Source organism: Spermophilus citellus (assembly GCF_964194105.1).
Source record: "Spermophilus citellus genome assembly, chromosome: 14".
Classification (NCBI taxonomy): domain Eukaryota; kingdom Metazoa; phylum Chordata; class Mammalia; order Rodentia; family Sciuridae; genus Spermophilus; species Spermophilus citellus.
The window spans coordinates 27,348,286-27,360,783 of record NC_138194.1 but is presented as its reverse complement, the minus strand read 5'-3'; positions in this window follow the sequence as shown (position 1 = coordinate 27,360,783).

Below are 12,498 nucleotides of genomic sequence, written 5' to 3'. Positions count from 1 at the left end.
TTTTTAGAATCAATGTGTTGCTTTGATACATGTATACATGTGTAATGATCAAATCAGGCTAATTAATATTTCTGTGACCTCAAACATACATTATTTCTTTGCAGCAAGAACATTTAATGTCTTCTTTTCTAGCTATTCTGAAATATTCAATACATTATTGTTAACTATATTCAACCTGCTGTGCAATAGAACACTGGAATTTATTCGTCTTAACTATAACTTTGTACTTGTTGACCTTTCTCTCCACATTGCTCTCTCCCCCATTCCCGCCCCCATCTCTGGGAACCTGTTCTATTTTCTACTTCTATGGGAACAATTTTTTTTTAGATTCCACAAAAAAGTGAGATCATGTGGTGTTTGACTTTCTGTATCTGGTTCAGAGTAGAAGAAATAGGAATTGATGAACATATAAAACAAGAGGTGCTTTCTCAGGACCTGAGAGTGGAATCAGATATGGTAAGAAGTAGCTATTGGGGCTGGGGATGTGGCTCAAGCGGTAGCGCGCTCGCCTGGCATGCTTGCGGCCCGGGTTCGATCCTCAGCACCACATACCAACAAAGATGTTGTGTCCGCCGAGAACTAAAAAATAAATATTAAAAAATTATCTCTCTCTTTCTCTCTCTCTCCTCTCTCACTCTCTCTAAAAAAAAAAAAAAAAAAAAGTAGCTATTAAGTTGCGGTAGAGTTGGACAAAGCAATAGTGTTGGGAGTGATTGACAGGAGCCATGCCAGAAGCTAACCCAGAGTGCAGGCTGTGGGCAGTGGGAGGGACCTGTTGGCAAGGTTTCAAATGCCCCACCAAAGCTGGGGCTTTGTCCTGTGGGAGAGGCACAAACAACTTTCGAATGGCAAATAATCATCTAAGCATTCCGTAGAGATTGATCTGATGTTGGCAAGATCAAAATGGCTGCAAGCTTTCACTTTAGTGGTTATGCAAAATTCATGACGACTTTATTCTCTTCAGAGGGAGGAGGGAGTCATCTCATTGTGAATCATTCCTCATGCCCCGGGGGCCATCAACAATATCCTGCCTCTTTTGCATCCAGTCCCAAGCTCCTGGTATAGTCAGGTATTTTCCTCTACTTAACTTGGAAGTTAAGTTCCATAGCCCTTCCTGTTGTTGGCATTTCCCCTCCTCCTCCGCGTCTCACCCACTCTCTCTCACTGCTCTTCCACCTGTTTTCCTTGCTGTGACCAAAATATCTGATGAGAACAAGTTAGACAAAGATGTATTTTGGCTCATGGTTTTAAAGAATTTATCCCATGGTTGGCTGACTTGAATCAGAAACATCATGGTAGAAAGATGTAGAGAAGGAAATTTACTCAACTCATATCAGCCTGGAAAGCAGAGGGGGTGGGCAGAGGGAGGGGCAGCGGGGAAGAGGCTAGGGAGAGGACGGAACCTTCCAGGGCAGCCCCCAGTGACCTAGACTACATTCTCCAACTCTGTCCCACTTCCCAGTGGTTCCTTCACTGATGAGGTCAGAGCCTCAGGAGCCAATCATTGCCTAAAAGCCCCACCTCTGAACTGTTGTATGGAGGACCATATTTTCAACTCATAAGATTTGGGGGGACATTCCAGGTCAAACTATAGCACTGACCCTGGGCCATGAATTCAGTTTTCTTCTGTGAGATCTTTCTCCTTCTTCATCAACCATCCCCACCTCCACTTCTCCTGAGTTTCTCCTTTTAAGCATTTCCCATGAATGTGGACCACAAGCCTTAGAAACACAGACAGAATTGGCTCCAAGGATATTTGAGATGGAAACACCTGCTGGGATGTGGGGTGAAAATCAAACTTCCTCTGTGGTGTCATCTCACTCACCACAGAAGATCCAGGGTGTGTGTGTGTGTGTGTGTGTGTGTGTGTGTGTGTGTGTGTGTATACATATTTTTTTGGGGTGTGTGTGTGGGAAAGTAGATTTGGAGTTTTAGTGAATTGTAAGGGAACAGCAACTGAGAACTTGTAAGAGTTTTAAAATGTCAGAGAAGAGAAAGAAAAGCAAACTCCCTCCTCAGTCAGAGATATGAGGATGTATGCTGAAATCTACTTCAGGAGGATAATTTGAGCAGAATCCTTGGGATATTTCCACAGGACCAGTGGAAGCAGAAGGTGTGTCTCTTGATCTGAGCTGCAGGTGTTTCTGGAAACAGATAAGATCATGTAGAATCAGCTAGGGGAGGGGGGCATGGAAAAATCTGGGGTGTTCAGTTGGTGAGGGAGTGTCGACCAGGAAAATGGAGCATGTTTCAAATGTAGTACTACATGGGAGGCTGTTGCCTAGGATTTTAGTTTTGTGTAGCACCTGTTGCCAAAGGGATGATAATTGCAGGCAGGTGAGGAGGCTTTGGAAGCTATGGAGGTAGGATGAGTGCAGACAGGTAAGGAGGCACTGGCTGCTGTCCAGGTAGGCCATACAAGTGACTGAACCAGGGCAGAGACCTGTGGATTGAGCTTTCACCATACTCCAGGTGCCATGCCAAGTGCTTTGTGTTTGTTACCTCACTTCTTCTTCACAATAAACCCAAGATATAAAAACTATTTATACCATTTTACAGATGAGGAAAGTAAATGACTAAGTTATGCAAAGTCTATTAGTAAACAGCTAAGACTCCATGTCTATTTGAGTTATTTTTCTATTTGTTATTTTTAATTACTCCTTGAGTTCTTTCAAGCCATTGTTTAGACTCCTTAAAAAGGTTGGAAACCAACCGGATGCTTTGAGGAAGGTCTTGTCAAGATTTGAGACCCATTTCCTGGAAACACTTCCATATAGTGCTAGAATTGGAAGAGAGAGTCACTGGGACTAGTTTTAATGGAGCTGAGAGTTGAGAATCAAATGGAAGGAGTTAACCAGGACTGTCCTTGCCAAATCCAATACTGGGGAAGAAAATTTACTCACAAGGCCATGAGAAAAGGTTGCAAGACAGGAGCTACGTCCTTCTGGCTCTCAGCAGAAAGAAGCACATGAGAAGCCAGAGAAAGCATGAGGTAGATGGCTGGTAATGTAGGCTTAAAATCCATGCCTTGTGGGAATCTCATTCATGGGAGAATGCCTGCTCTTCCCAGCTTGTCATGAAGTGTGCCCAGGGCATCTGCTCATTCCAAGGGGGTGGTAATTGGCCATGTCGCTCTGTCCCTCATAGCGTTGGGAGATATGCCTCATGTACCAAGCAGCCCCCTCCAGCCTCCAGTGTCCCAGGGTGGTGCTGAAAGAGCCTGGGACCAGAGAGCAGCATTCGATGCAGTTAGTGTAGCCCAGCTCAGATCTACATACAGGAACTGTGTTCCGTATTTTCCAGGGGGACAAGGTGACCCTTCCTTTTCACTGGGATGTCCAACCTGGACCCTGCCTTCCACCCAGCAGCGCCGTTCTTGGTGCAGGACTGAGTGAATGTAGCAGCGTTCCAAGCTACCAGCTCATGTTTATTTATTTAGTCATTGAATTCAGACTTTCCTGAACCTGGAAATGTTTGGAAAGTGGTTACCACTCAGTATAGATTCGAAAATTGTGATCTGCTATTCTTCCGCTTTTACCACGGGTAAGGGAGGAAGGATTCCAGCATGTGACTGTGCACTGGGCATATTGCCTTCTCAAGGCTGAATCCTGGGGAATTATCAGAGGAGGCCTCTGGTGTTCGTGAGGGCTTTGCTCTGGAGTCAGCTGCACAGAGCTGGGGTGATCCACTTCCCCTCCACCACAGAGCAGGATGGAATCACTTTTTCTTTGTCTTCAGCAGAATGAATGGCATAAAACAAACACAAATACTTATTCTTTTATTTGTATAGTTAAGTAATTCCTGTCTCATTGACTCAGATAACTAAAGGCAAATACTTAGACCTCATCCAGGAGTGAGAAATCCTACTTAATGTCTCCCAGGTAAGCACAGAAATACTGCTATTTGAGATTATATTTAAAATTACGCCATTTCCTATATTAGCTTGATGTTAAGAGTTATGACAGAAGAGACCTCTCTCTGGCTCTGTTAAAGCCATCTGAAGCCTTCAGTGTTCACGACCCAGGTTACAGACATACAAGAATTGGCACTGACTATTGTGGAAACTCTGAGGACTGTCCCATGCTGTTTCCTTCTGGCTTTTTCTTTCTCTCCAGATATACCCAATGTCTCCTGTGTTTGAATTTAGAGCAGAGAGCCTGGTTCAAAGTTTTCACCCTCATTCCCAGGTCACAAATCGCAGCCATCACAGTAACTGCAACCAAACCCAAATTGAAACCCCAGACAAACAAAAAGCAAAACAATATTTACAGCAGAAAAAGTTGTGTGCCGTGTTCAATTCAGGGCTGCAGAAGCACCAGCATAGGTTTTCCTGATCCCCTCCCCCCCCAAAAAAAAACCTTGGAGGGACTCAACCAAGAAGGTCTGGACATTTTATTACTCACATGCTCCTCAGTGGTGGCAGACTGGGATAAAATGGCGGCCGTTCTGCACCTATAAGTGGGGGGTGGTTGGGAGGAGTGCACATAGGATAGATTGCATGCCACTTATACATCTGGATTTCTTCAGATGCTTTATAAGCACATGACTCTACTCCACAACCAAGGTTGCTCTGCTTTATCCCTACCTGAAGATTGGAGGTGAAGAATGTGGCCAATTTCCCTCCTCTTTACCCCCCAAAACATTCTTGGTAGCAGACCTTCAGAAACATCAGGTCCTTCTAGGCTCTGACTTGTGTTTCCCTGATCATGTGGAAAAACTTGAAATTGGCTTGCAGAAGGAGTTTGGAAATCTTTTGGGGAGCAGACTAGAAAAAGCCTAGAGTTCTGTAAAGCAGTGTTTAACAGCTGATCTGGCAAGGGCTCAGAAGACCAGAATATTGATAGGAATGTGGACAGTAAAGCTGATGTTGATGAGGTTTCAGGTGGAAAGGAGTCCTCTATTGGAAATTGAGCTACAGGCCATTCTTGTTACATCTTAGTCAAAAATTTAAATGCATTTTGTCTATGCTCTGAGATGTTGTAGGAGGCTGAGTTTAAAGGTAATGGGCTAGTTCATCTGGTGGAGGAAATTTCAAGGCAGCAGAGCACTCAGGCAGTAGGTTGGGTATGACTGGCTGCTTTTATCCCAATTTATAGTGAGAATCGGGAGCTCAGAGGAGCAGAGCAGAAAAATTTGGAAATCTTGCAATTTGGCCAGAAAATGAGTGTATTTTAATGTGCTGCCAAGGAAGGCACAAGTTACTAAGGACTTTGATACCATTAGAAAGAAGCCAAATTTAATAATAATAATTAAAAGAAGAAGAAGAAGCAGCCAAGTGCTCTGCAATGGGGACATCAGGAAAGAGGTCTTGAGGATATCTTTGGAATGGCAAGGCCATTACAGACTCAGTGATAGAGAAATGCAAATTTATTTCAAAGACATGGTAGGGCCGAGTATTTTAAGAAGAGAGCCCAGGGAACTTTCCTCACCAAGGATGGCCTAAGCAGGCAAGACACTCAGACTGCTGCAGTGGTTCAAGTGGGGCCAAGTACAGTTAGGGCCAGCCCCAGATCTTGGCATCATTCATGTGATGCTAGTTTTGTAGGGATGCAGAAAACGAGAGTTTTATGGGGATGTGGAGGCTTCCACTAAGATTTCAAAGGAAAGCTTGGAAGGTCATGAAAGGAACGTGGAACACCAACCAAGGGAGGCTGCAGGCAGTATGTGAAGCCAGCCTGGGAAAGTGGCCGAGTGCGCTGTAACCAGCTAAGCTGGGGTTTTCCCATGCTCTTGGGAGCCTCATCCCAAAGCATCCCAAAGTTCCGTGCTAGACACGGAACTGTGGGAGTTAAATGTTTATCCTGCTGAAGTTCAGTCTTGCTTTGGTCCAGTTCTTTCTTGCTAGTTTCCTGTTCCTTTTGGAATGGGCTATGTAACCTCTACCCTTCCCACCATCATGTCTTGGGAGTATGTATTTTACAAAACATTTTCTTATAGGACTCACAGCTGTTTGTCTTGAATCTTAGAAGAGACTTTGGATTGGAATAGTTAAGACCTTGGACAATTTGGGGGTAAACTAGATAGATTTTGACTGTGAGATGGACATGGGCCTTTGGGGGCCAGGGCTAGAGTTAGGATCTAGAGTGTCCCCAAAGGCCCATGTGTTAAAGGCATGGTCCCAAGCTTGGTGCTACTGGGAGGTAGTGGAAAGGTTAAGAGGTAGAGCTTAGGGAGAGGTTTCAGGTCTTTGGAGATGTGACCTCAAAGGGGAATCACAGGACCCCAGTCTGATCCTCTTTCACCCTCTGTTTTGTATTCTGGCCATGAAGTAAAGGATTTTTCTCTGCCATGCTCTCTCTGCCTCAATATGTTGCTTTGCCACAGGTGCAAGAGCATGGGCCAAGGGATCCTGGGCTGAAAATCACGAACCAAAATAAATCTTTCCTCTTTATAAGTTGATGATCTGCGGTTTCCATTACAATAAGGGAAAACTAACGAGCACAGCAGGCTTCTACATATATTTTAAGTTTGTCAAGAGACTACTGCCGAGACTGTGCTGCATGTAATTACACAGAGCTGTAGGGCTGCCTTAAACGGGAATGAGGTGACTCATAAATTGCTGTAGAAAGCTCTGCCAGAGTCCCAGATCCTCATGCTCTTACTAATAATAAGGGGATGTCAATGTTCCCATCAACTCAGAAATCTCAGCTTCCAATTCAGTTTGCTGTCTTCTACCTCTCTTGTTCTCTGTCTCTTATTTTCGTCCTAGGAAGACTCAACCTCACCTAACCTCTCAGGCACTAGAGCTTAAGAGTTTTACCAAAATGTAAGAGTGAGAACAATTGCTAGAAAGTCCATCATTGATGGGCTGGGTTTGGTCCATATCAAGCTATGATCACAGCATTACTAGCATCTGTTATAAACAAAGATGTGCTCTAAAGACCGGAGGTACCATCAAAGAGCTATGCCCAATTCTCTTTAGAAGCTGTTAGCATCTCTGGAAGCAACATGAGGGTGTATATTCTCTAGGCAGTGATTTCTAGGAGAAGGTTGTGGAAAAGCATGGATTAAGGAAAATAAAAAGGATTTTTTGTTTGTTTACAGTGGGTTCCTATTCTCATGGAAACTTTCAGAGAGCTATACCTGTGCATTGGGCTCACCTGACCTGAAGAAGTTACTGGAAGAAGTGCCTTGCTGACTATAAAGGTTGAAAAGGTGTCCACTATCCATACTTTATTTGTTCTGTTCATTTCTCTGGATCTCACATCTTTGTCCTTTCTGGGCCTCCCATGGTCTGCTCACTGTTTGGGGTCCTAGCCTCAAGTGGATGCCTGGGCCTTCTCATCAATGGAGGATGGGATGGTACTTACTTGTCAGGACACTGGGGACCTTCATATTGAGATGAATTACTTATAGACAAAACCAAAGAAAGTAAGCAATCTGTCTTTCTAAGAAGGATGAAATTCTATGAAACAATGTCAACATCCACCTCTAGAATCCCAGCAAGTTGTCTAGGAATATGTTGTAGAATATCAGAAATTGATTATTAGAGTTTAGGGGTACCATTAAATGCAACCTAATTTGTAACAATTTGGAACTTTTAACAGGGAGATGAGCACCCTCCTCTCTCTTTCAAGGGTCCATGAAGACTGCTCCTCTCAGCTCCCTCCCATTGGAAGAGGACAAATGGGACATTGGAAAGTGGCCTAAGGGCTGGTGAGATTTGTTACAGGCTGAGTCTGTGAAAGATCCCCGATAGAGAAGCTGAAACTTTTCTTCCTTGACCTTGGCAACCAGATGTCGTGAGCAGTATATAAACCATTGATTTGAACTACATAAACCCTGGACAGGGGACATTGCTTCTGGGAACAGTGAGACACTGCTTCGGGGGAACGCCCGTTTGCATCATGACTCCTGTTGATAGGAAAGTTCAGAGTTTGTCATGGAATTCACTAGTTCAAAAGCCTTGATCTCAAATCCCAGCTGCCCCGAGGTAGAAGAGATGGGCCATAAGCCCCAACCATATTGTTTTTCTCAACTTCATCCTGTCAGCCTTTCACACTGAAACCCTTTAGTGCTCATACTTATACAGTAAACACGTGGATTTTCATTCCCTTCGTTAGATGCAATCTCCACCAGAGCTGGATCACCCACTGTATCCTGCTGCTGCTCCATTTGTGTGTGTGTGTGTGTGTGTGTGTGTGTGTGTGTGTGTGTTTGTCTTTATTTCTTAATATTTCTTTTGACTTTTATTTTCTCAAAATCAAATACAGCTGGTGATTGGTTAACTGTTCACCTGCTTCGTGGGTGGCTGTGGACAACAAAAAATGGAGATGAAATGGTACTATAGAAGGGGACATATGGAGACAGGTGACCTTTGGGAAAGATGGTAAAGTTTATGAAAAGACTATGAACTGGCCCACAGGTTGGGTGAGAAGGTGTCTCTACTTTAACCAAGAGGGTCCCCTCTTGGTTAAGAACAGGAGTGTAGGTTCTATAGAGATCACTGCAGGGTGGAAAAGCTAAGTAGACACATAGGAGGATTTTCGCATAATGCCACTTCCAGGAGGCAGCTGAAAGACACACCAAATCTTGCAAAGTGCCACTTGTATGTCAAGGGGCTGCTTGGGATTCATTTGTCAGTGGGAATTGTTGTGGACAATAAACCAATTTCAGACAACCGAAATTAATAAAACACAGCGGCAGTCTCACGCTCACCATGTTCTTGCTCATATAATGGATTAACCGTGATAACCAACTAGGCAAACTCAACAGGAGCAGAATCATGAAGGGAAACATAATTTTTCTTTTTCTCGCTCTTTCCAAAGCAAAGGGATGGGCAGTTGAAAGGTGGTGTTTGTGTGAGAGGTAAAGCAGAATTTCTCTGTACTTTCTCCCCTCCGGCTGCAGAAGCCCTCCATCCAGCAGGAGAGAGTGCTGCAGAGGAGGTAGAGTAATTGTGAAAAATGTGTTGTTTGTTCATTTGTTATTTTTAATTGACAAATGATAATTATGTTTATAGGCTACGGTGTGTTGCTTTGATGTATGTGTACATTGTAGAAAGACTGAATCGAGCTAATTAACATACACATCACCTTATCTATTTTTTTTGTGTGAGAATGTTTAAAACCTATTCATTTAGCAATTTTGAAATAGGCAATACATATTATTAACGATGGTCACCATGCTGTGCAATAGATTCCTAAATTTTATTTACCACATCTAATTGAAACTTTGCATCAACAAAAGAGGAATTCTAATTGAGTATGAAATTGACAGGTTGACCAGTTTTTTAAAATATATTTTTTGTTTTAGTTGTTGATGGACAACTAAATTATTTCTTTATTTTTTATGTGGTGCTGAGGATTGAACCCAGGGTCTCATACATGTGAAGCAAGCGCTCTACCACTGAACTAAAACCCCAGACCTGATCAAGTTATTTTAATAATTAAAAGTGGCTGGAAAGTAGAGAATCAGACTAAAACTCCACTAAGGATACTCACTTGGAAAATGGAGGAATTTGATGGAGCAAATTAATTGATTTTTTTCTGATGGTCCCTGATGTGGAAAACCTATAAAAACTTAAATATGGGTACATAATATATAATGTAATTATATAATATATAATGTAATTAAATAATAAGAATATAGTTTTGATAATTATAATACTAATTAATATTAGCATGTAAGTTCTAGAGTAAGATTTCCAACCTATTTTAATGCATCTGTACCAATTTCATTGAAATATTTGCATAATGGAAAACTTGGGACTTACTGGGGTAATATAGAAATAGTTGCTGGAAAAATATCATCTTATTTATTTATTTCAATGATGTTTCTGGATCAAACTAATTACACTCTTATTTTATCTATCTTCTTATCTATTTGCTATCATTAATGTCCTCCACACTAGATTGTAAGGTTGGATTGTAAGTAGAATTTCTCTGTATTTTCTCCCCTTCAGACTGTTTTATTCACCAAAATATATCCAAAGTCCAGCCAATACTTGTATAAAGTGGAGCTTGATGAATATTTACTGCATGGTATTCTAGAATACTCCTCTGGATCTGTGTGGTCCTACTACTGATGACCAAAGACTAAAAAAAAAGTTATTTAATCCTACTAGTTTCATCAGAAAGAACAAAACTAGCAACCAGAATATGTTGAACTCTCACGCCGTTGGCAATGTGATAGGCACTCTCCTTGAAGTGGCCCATCTGTGGCCCACAAAGATTCTGTGAGTGGGTGTTAGCCTCACTTTACAGACAAGGGCACTGCAGAGAAGGGAGGTAATGGGTAGCCAGTCACAGGGGGCAAACTCCGGTCACTGTGTTCTTAATCTCTACCTGGTGGACCAGTCAATCATTCTCTCACATTTATTCTTATTTTAATGAGATGCTGTATGTCTTCTATGGAAAACAAGAATTTGCATAGATTTTTAGATTCTTTTTGAGGAAGTAGAAATAGAATATATTTTTTTCCTCTTAAGAGTAGATCTGGAGCTGGGTGAGGTGGTGCACACCTGTAATCCCAGCATCTCAGGAGACTGAGACAAGAGAATCATAAGTTCAGGGTCAGCCTGGGCAATTTAGCAAGACTCTTTCTTAAAATGAAAGATAAAAAGGGTCTATCTAGGGTGGATCTGGATTCAGGAGTGAGGCGGAGTGGAGTGGACTTCGGCTTCTGCCCTCAAGCATTAACCGCTTACCTCTGCATTAGTTGTCTCTTGCTGTAGAACACTATTACTACAAACTCAGCAGGTCAAAATAACATACATTTATTATATCCTTTGGGTAGGAAACCTGTGTATGACTCAGCTGAGTCTTTTGCCTTCAGGTTTGTATTCTGTTAGAAACTGAGGCACAGAGTAATTGAAAAACAAAGAGAGTTTATTTGGACTGATCAGAGACACAAATTTCAGGCTGGCTTAAATATGCTCAGAAGTCTTACAAATTTTAAGCAAGTTATAAAGGCAAAAAACACAAGTAGGGAGAGGGGTTGTATCAATTGTCAGGAATTCAGTTTGGTGCAGGTAGGCTGGCAAGCTGACTTGTAAGTAAGGGACTAGGGAACTTAGAAGATATATATAAATCAGCTTTCAAGAAGGAATCAGGGAAAAGACAAGAACAAAGAAATTTTGGGGAAAAGAACAGAGTTAGGGGCAAAATGACCCTAGTTGCTTTCTGCTGTAATGAAAACTACAGTTCTCATAAATTATAGCATGTTGCACAGGGTCAAAAGCTTATGTGAAGGTAGGTGGGAACGAAGTCTGATGTCTCAGGTTCTCTTGGTCTAATGTTTTGGGGCATCTGAATCTGCCTTTTTCCGTTTGATTTTAATTTTTCCCTGGTTGCAATCAAGTAAGTCTGGGGAGGACTACATTCTCACGCTCACATGGTTGTTGGAAAATTCCAGTTCCTTGCAGGCTGCTGGCTTGAGTGGTTCAATGCTCTGCTGGTTTTTGGCCAGAGGCCATATTTAGTCCTCTGGCTGTGGTCAGCTCACATGGCATTTTGTTTCTTCAAAGTTATCAAGGAAGAGAAGCTGTCTTCTCCCAAGGTGGGCATTGTAATTTTAAGTATTATGATCACATATAGCCTCTCACTTATCAGATTCTATTGGTTAGAAGAAAGTCCTAAGTCCTGCCCATACTCAAGGGGACAAGAGCATACATACGTGTGATCACTAGGATGCAATACCACAGGCTGTCCTTGACTCTGTCCACCAAACTCCCCCATAATAAACAACTAAAAAATCAGAAAAAATATACAAAACACCCCTTTCAGACACAGGACACCAGGCAGTGCAGGAGTATAATCCCTGAAAGAAAAATTAACATATGTCTTAGGATCATCCTGGCTGATTGCCTCTAGGCAGAGTCTAGTAATTCAGCTTAGTGGCAGAGAAGAGCATCAGTATTTGTAGAGACCAAAGCTGTCAGAATTGCGGAGTAGAATACTGGAGAGAAGGGACCTCTGAAGATTTAAAGTGGGATCCCTTCAAAATTTTGAATACTGTTTTTTGCATTCATGGAGTGGGTCTCCACAGAGCTGAACAATCTCCAGAACTCACACAGGGCTGGGAAAAAGGTGTATTCTAACCTATAGGGTGGAGAGATCTTGTAATATATGGAAAGCCAGTTTGAGTATTTAGAAGAGTCACACTTTATCTGTGACGCTAAATTACCCCTAGAGTAATGGCTGCTTGGGAGCTGCCCTAACAAGCTTAACAGCAAGCTATGAATGAATCATTGTTCCTAAGTAACCTGTGTGTGTACCAACTCACTTCAAAGGAATAAAATTAAATCCAGTATACAATACAAATTTCACAATGTCTAGCATACAATTAAAAATATCTAAAGCATGCAAAGACAAAAAAGAAAGAAAGTAAAAGAAAATGACCCAAAACAAGGAGAAAAATCATTCAAGAGAAACAAGCCCAGAAATTATAACGTGAGACTTCTAATAGACAGAAAATTTGGAAAAAAAAAACCAACCCTATTATAATAGGCTCGAATGCTTAAGAATTTAGAGGAAAACATGAATATCATGAGGATAG